General features: G+C 38.8%; 1 protein-coding gene across 15 annotated transcripts in view; it reads left to right on the forward strand.

Annotated features, from left to right (window-relative positions):
* NSMCE2 (NSE2 (MMS21) homolog, SMC5-SMC6 complex SUMO ligase) overlaps nt 1-7,523 on the forward strand; it is a 221,492-nt gene that overhangs the window by 12,741 nt on the left and 201,228 nt on the right. The window lies entirely within an intron of this gene.

Below are 7,523 nucleotides of genomic sequence, written 5' to 3' on the forward strand. Positions count from 1 at the left end.
GAACTTGGGTGGTGATGTGTTTTGTTTTGTTTCCTGTTGGTTGCATATTCCTATACAGGTGCTTGCCCCTATTCAACTTTCTAGCGTATTTGAAATTATCACCTTTCCCCGTGTTACGTTACAGCATATGGTGTCTGGGCAATTAGACTCTTGCTGCCACCCTATCTATTAATTTTTCTCTAAATTTATCGGTATTCTAGTAATTCTTTATTTGAACTAACTGGGAAATGAAATTTGTTACGTTAGGAGATTTTTCAGATAACCGGAGCTTATTTTTCAGATTTTAAAGTTTATTACGTACTTTTCTGTCTTCCTAAGCAGAATGTACTGACCTAATTTATCAGAGCTGTAGGTATCAACATCATCTTTAAGCAACTGAATTTTCATAAGCCCTTTAAGCTTAGTCAAGTAAACTTGAGGAATGGCCCTTCCCTAAAATGTTAGTGTACCTCAGGTTGCGTCCTCTTCCTGCCCCTGTGTCAGGGTGTGTCTTCAGATGGCCTTCAGAGGTTTGGTTAATGTTCTGCGATTCCGTGGAAAATGCATGTGCCTGAGGATTGACAATTCTTATCAGATTCTCGCTGAATATTTGTGAGGAACGTTTGGAAGAAAAGAGTAAAAGGATGTATATTTAAATTGCCCAAGGGTCCAGTAGGTGAGAAAACTTTGTTGGAGAGCTTCTGGATTTTACCCTCTATATTGCTTTTCTTTCTGTGACTTGCTGAAAGAAACAGAGCAGAAAGACTTCAGTTATTACGGTCAGTCAGGTAATTGGATGTTTGTTGAACTATTCTGAGGTACGGTGATGATAATGATGGCCATAATGATCAAAAGATGATAATAGCTTGATTGGTTACACACGTCTAATGTATGCAGGCACTGTGCTGTTTTCACAAGTGATATCTCACTTGGTCCTAACTAATCCTTCAAAGTAAGGACTGTTGTTATCCCCACTGGGTACATGAGCCACTGAGGCTGAGCGAAGTTAAGTGCTCTCCAAAGGTCACACAGTTAGTAAGCGGTGGGAGTTGGGATTTGAGCATAAGGGATTTGATTGCAGTTTCTGCCCTTAACCATTACACTTTATTGAAAATTGATTGTGTTCGTCTGATGGCATTTGCAGCAGTTGGATAATATTGAAATAACATTTAGTGGTATTTAGCTCAGAAAATTTTGGTTATTTTGTTGAGGTTAACATTATCTGATTTTTCTTTTTTCTCCCTCTTCTTCTTCCTTTCCTTCTCGCTTTTGAATTCCGAAATGAGGTTGCATGCTTTTTCTTAAACAGCCCATCAGCTTTTGTCCTGTTCTGCTAGTGAGGTTCTCAATGACTTGCCTTGGACATTCACGCGTTCCCTGGACTTTAGTGTCTTCTACTTGTAAAGGCAGAGTTGAGTCTGGTCGTGGAAGGAAGAAGCTGGGACCTTTTGGGGTCATTGTACTGACTCTAGTCTGTCTATTTCTGGACTTGTTGTAATGGCAGGAAAATCAGTTCCTTTTTGGTTAAGTGATGGCGGTCAGGTTTCCTCTCCATGCAGCGAGTTGCAGTCCTGACTGATAGAAGTGATACAGTGAATTGATTGAATGATAGTCTGTTCTTTCATGTATCCAGAATTTGTACTCTCGTTAAGAGTCATCATCTTTTTAAACCTGATTCCTTTTTTTCTCACCTTGATCTGCACCTTGGCAATAAACAGAACTTTCACTTTGTGACAGTTACTTTAGAGTTAATGATGAATAAAGAACAGCCATCAGAGTTTAAAATTACATGGCCTTAGAAATGTGTGCTTCTTATGAATAACTGAACTTTCAGATTTGCAAACCTTAAGCATTCAGTTGAGTGCATACTTCTGAATCTGGATGCTTAGGTGGGTAATATTCTAGTTTTCCCCCGATATAAGGCATTCTAAAAATCTAAAAATTTGAGGGATAGAGAGAAAAAGAAAAAGAAAATTATGAACACCCATAACCCTATCACCCATCACCTAATTTTATGAAAAAGGAGTAATTATTTTACTTAAATCTTTTATGTTAAATTTATTTTGAAAATTACTTAATGGTTTGAGAAGCCAGCACGTACTGACCTCACATTCTCAAGACCTATTTTCTTAGGAAGATCCACATTATGGATTTTCATTATGCTGTAATAAATTTCTCCATCTAGAGAACTGCTTCTTATAGCCAGGACTCTAGTTAAGTGGGAAGGTTTCTTTTTGGCCTTGCTCTTATACTTTATTCCATAATTATGTTATTCAGTAGAAGCAGAAATTAGAAGAAAGTAATAATAGTGGGGTGGTGGCCACAAAGACAATAAAAATAACAACCATAAGAAGCCAATGTTTGTATTTCTTATATAGCTTTTAAAACTGGAGTCAATTATAAAAGCAAAATATTATTATAACTTAAATAAGTGAAGGCCATTGAAAATTATGGTATCTGTAGTGTTAAAAGTATAAAGGCATTGCCTACAGAATAGTAAAAATCCAGCTCTCTCAAAAAGCTCAGTTGTTTTGCCTATATCTTCATATTTCCCAGGTGTAAGGAAAAACCGCACTGTTTCTACTCTGCTACTCACAGCGCTTGTGACACTTCTAGCTCCACTTCCCACTCCAAGCAATTCTCCAATTCTCCAATTCTCCAACTGGGTGTCCTACAGTTCAATTCAGTTCTGAGACTATTTACCTGGAGTTAGTGTCAGATCTCACAGGTTAAGCGCTCAGTCCTATAAGACTGCCCCTACTGCCCTTGGGTTCTATAATTTGCTAGAGCAGCTCACAGAACTCAGGAATACAGTTTATTTACTAGATTACTGATTTATTATAAAAAGGTGCATCACAGGAACAGCCAGATGGAAGAGATGCAAAGGGCAAGGTAAGTGGGAAGGGGCGCAGAGCTTCCATGCCCTCTCCAGGCTTGCCTCGCTCCCAGCACCTCCGTGTGTTCACCGACCTGGAAGCTCTCTGAACCCTGCCCTTTTGGGTTTTTATGGAGGCTTCATTAAGTACCCACGCACGAGCAATTAAATCACTGGCCATTAGTGATTGAGTCAATCTCCAGCCCTCTAATCGTGTGGTTGGTTCCCATGGCAACCAGCCCCCATCTTGAGGCTATCCAGGTACCCCTAGCCACCAGTCATCTCATTAGAATACAAAAAGACTTTTATCACTTTGATGATTCCAAGGGTTTTAGGGGCAGAAACCAAATATATATTTCTTCCTATTATGTCACACCAGGACTGTGTGTGTTTGTTCATTGTAGTGGCATATTTGTAGACTCTACAGTTAATCAAGTGAAAAGAACTTCCGATGAAATACATTTTTGGAGGAGATTGAAATATGCTAATAAAAAGAATCACAGGGAAAATTTTCACAATGATGTATATATTAGGGCAGTGCAATAAAGTGAGAAAACAGCCTTGTAACATCAATTAAGGCCCACAAAAAGATTTACCAGAATAAAAGTTCCTGTTCCTTTTCCTCAATCCCTCTCCTTTGTCATCAGCAGTATTCATATTGATAATCCATTAATGCCATTTTGAGGCTGAAAGGAACCTTAGCGTTTAGGTGATCTCTGATGCTTTTACTCACTGGTTCTTACTTCAGGGAATGGGAGCTTTTCAGAATGAGTGAGGTTTGTCAGCCTCTAGGGTTGGGCAGAGAATAGGAATGAGGAAATGGGGGGGTGTGACAGCCCTCCATTCTACTCCCCTACTGGTTATGAGTACAAAATGAGTACATTCCCTCTCTTCTTAACATTAATAAAATTTAGACTTGCTTTCAGATTGTGTGCTCAGGAAGTTGCCTATAAGCACATGATCTGAAAATCTGAGCATGTGTTTTGTCTGGCATGATTAGGTCCTTGAAATTTAGAAGGGCAACATGTCCTCTTCTCAGAATCTCTAACCCTTTGCCGTGCTTGATTTTTCTCCCTACTACTTACGTCACCACACCTTCTCACATACTATATCATTGGTATAGTTATTTGGTTTGTTGCCTGTCTGCCCTGTATGTACGTAAGCACCGCGACTGCAGGGATTTTTGCCAGGTGCCTCTAACTCCCCCGCCCTCGCCCCTGCTGTTGCCTCTATCAGCACTTGGTATATAGGAAGCACTCAAGAAGTGAATGAATATATTTAAAACCTAGTAGGCAAATTAATATAAAAATTTCCTCTAATTGAGTATCTAGCTCATTTATATATGCACACAGGTTCATATCCGTGGATCCATAGATCCACTCCATCCCTGTCTAGACCCCATCTATATAGCCGTATATGCGTAGTGTATATACAGTAGTGGGTGGTTTTGCCCTCAGGGCACCTTTGGCAACGGCTGGAGACATTTCTGGTTGTCACAACTTAGAGGCAGGTGGTGAGTGTGCTACTGGTCTCTACCAGCCTCTAGGTGTTTAGGTGTCGCTAAATATCCTACAATGCATAGGACAGCCCCTGGGCAACATCCAGCCTAAAATGTCAGCAGTGCTGAGGCAGAGGAACTGTGATATACACATATGCACATACATATTCACTAACTCTGGTAAAAGGAAAATATTGTTTTTCGTCCAGAGAGGTTTTGAAATTTGCCTAGTAGAAAGCATAGGCAATACTAGGGGTTCTTTAGGTAAATAATACCTGAACTTTTATTGTATGTACTGCTTGCTATCAGTTAGGGATTTTTCCCTGTTTTCAGAGGTTCTTCATGTTCTCCTTATATTTTATATTTCTTTTTTGTGTTTATTGTATTTCCCTGTCTGGTCTGTAAGGTCCTTGAGGGTAGGATTCATCTGTAGTCATCCTCATACCCCACCTTCAGAGCCTGGCAGAGGGCTTTGTACATTTTAGGTCGTCTGCAAATGCTTATTGAGTGAATCAATCAATCAATCAATTAAGTAATGCAGGAATTTGGGTGTTGGGTTGAAGCAGCCATAGTAGGAGAATTAACCCCACTCACAGAAATGGGCAAATGCCACAAATCAAGCTGTTCTCATCAACTGGAGAGCTGGTCTTTCAGGTTACCAGCATGCCACGGCGCATTTCTCACATTGGAACGTATTTGCATTTGGTAGATATGGTTGGTAAAAGACTCTAAAGGTTACAAAGCCTGAATGCTGGGGGAACTTCAGGGTCAGCCTTTTCCTCAGCTGGTGAGATTCCTGGTACTGTTGACTTGTGTCTTCGAAATACGTGTGAGATGTTGCTATTAAATGTATCACTACCATAATTGTATTGTTTAGTCTTGACCTGGGAACATGCCTCACCTTCTGATGTAACCGTTTCCCAAAGTGTTGAAGTGGGTGAGGAAAAGAGAGCCGCCAGAGCTGACTATAGGCAGATACTATTAAATAAAGGTGCATGCGGTGAAAATCACTGAAAGGGGTAGTCTTATCCTCACTCTACAGATGGGAAAATGAAGCTCATTGAATTGAAGTAACTTACCATAGGGCACGCACCGAAGTGGCAGCCAGGGAATTTGAATTTGAAACCAGTTTGGCCTGATTTCAGCCCCTTGACCTAGATTAATCTGGCGCCCCTTTCTCTTTCTGATGGCCCTCAGTTGATGGCAGTAATCCTTTCTAGCTGTTAGTGATGTGAGAGGCATTTTTTGGGTATATTTTCTCTACTTCTTATTGCAATTATATGAGGTTTTACATCTTTTTTACAAATGAGAAAATTTTAAATTCAAAAAATTAATTAGTGAACAGTAGAGCATTTGAACTGGCAAAGTAGTATGGTACTTAGCCCCATACAGTGGCTCAACACAGATTCGTCTTTGCAATGATAGCGACAACGAGGAAAGTTCTTTTTAAAAAATCAGTTCAAAGATCTTTTTCTCGTGTTTAAAAAATTATTATTATTATTTACATTTTACTTTTGACCCATCTTTCTGTGACATATTTTTATGAACTCACTTGTCGGTAGAGGGAAGTTTTGAAGAGAAAAAGGAAAGAAGAGTTTTGTCAGAAACTCATCCTATTACGGGCATTTGCTCTTAAAATGTTAGAATTAAATAGTTGGTCTCTGTGGATATCTAAATTTGTATCTTGAAAGGACAAAATCAAAATTAATCAATAGAGCAAGTCTTTGAAATTTCTTTATATTTTATGCCGCCGATATCAATGTCTGTGATGTTACCTGTCATATTGGAGGCTTGGTTTGGCATGGTTAGCCTTTCAGAGTTGATTTTTTTCTCTTAACTGGTAAGTTTGCCGTTTAAGCCATGGAGTAAGGGATAGTATATACTTAATTGTGACTGTGTGGACCAGTGGCCATACGGGGCATATATCTCTTGACCCAGTTTTCTTACTTCAAGCATATAACTTTTTAATTATGAATAAATAGATATTTATTAAAAGGGTTTTTTTTTGTTTTCTGAGGAAGAGCATAATTTCAAGTTGAATTTAAAGGAATGCAAACATCTAGGTGCATTATGGGACTTCTCTTACTCAACCCCAGTTTAAGTTGTTATTTAAAGTAACCAAGTTCTCCTCTAAGACCTAAATAGAAAATAAACAGTTTAGCAAGTAATCAAGAGAAAGGTTTTTCTCTTTTCTCTTGATTACTTTATAACATAGTTGCACAGGAGCAAATGTAAAACATTGGACCCTATTATCATTAGGGTAGGTGACTCAATTTAAAAATCACTAGTGTTCTACCTCCTTGGCTTTTCATGTGTTCCCCCTTTTCAGGTGAGCCCCCTTAAGATGCCGTAACCTGATATCCTGATACCAATAAATGCCTTTTCTTTGTTTCACAGGGCTTTTTGCTTTTTTACTGTATTTTTGTTTTGTTAATGTGTTTGGTTTTTAGAAATTAGAAATTGAGCACTTTTGTTCATTGATGAACCTAATTTTTTAAGACTTTGCACTTAATTTTTGTGTAAGGACTGATTAACCCAGTGGTTCTTAAACATGGGAGGGAACCACTTAGAGGGCTTGTTGAAACAGATTGCTGGGCCCCACTGCTAAAGTTTCAATAGGTCTAGAATGAGGCCAAAAATGTGCACTTCTAACAAGTTCTCTGGTGATGCCAATGCTACTGGTTCAGGGACCACACTTTGAGAACCCTGGTCTAATCATTATTTCCCCTTTGACAGGAGAAACCTATGCCACTAGGTGGCACCAAAACACTTCTTATGAGGTAGCCATTGGGGCCTTACTGATCTGTGTGTATTGATTGCAGGGTTCAGGATTGTGTAAGAAGTACAATCACTAAATTATTGGAATCTAGTAGCTTGGAGCCTGAATTATTCCATATATCTAAAAATACAAAAATTGTGCTGTTTCTATCAGACCAGAAAAACTGTAGGGCTATTAGGATCACAACATTTTAAGATCAGCTCTTCCAGGAATGAGGACTAGACTGCTCATTTCCACTAGCTTTATTTCTAGTTATCCAGGTTACTCAGTTCATTTACCAGCGATAGATGCAGGCCCTGTCACAAAAGAGAAAGAAACATCTCATATTTATTATTTATTATTCTGAGTTAGTGATCTTGATTTTGTTGTTGATAACATTTAAAAACCACTTT

Source organism: Balaenoptera physalus, assembly GCF_965194825.1.
Source record: "Balaenoptera physalus genome assembly, chromosome: 17".
Lineage (NCBI taxonomy): Eukaryota > Metazoa > Chordata > Mammalia > Artiodactyla > Balaenopteridae > Balaenoptera > Balaenoptera physalus.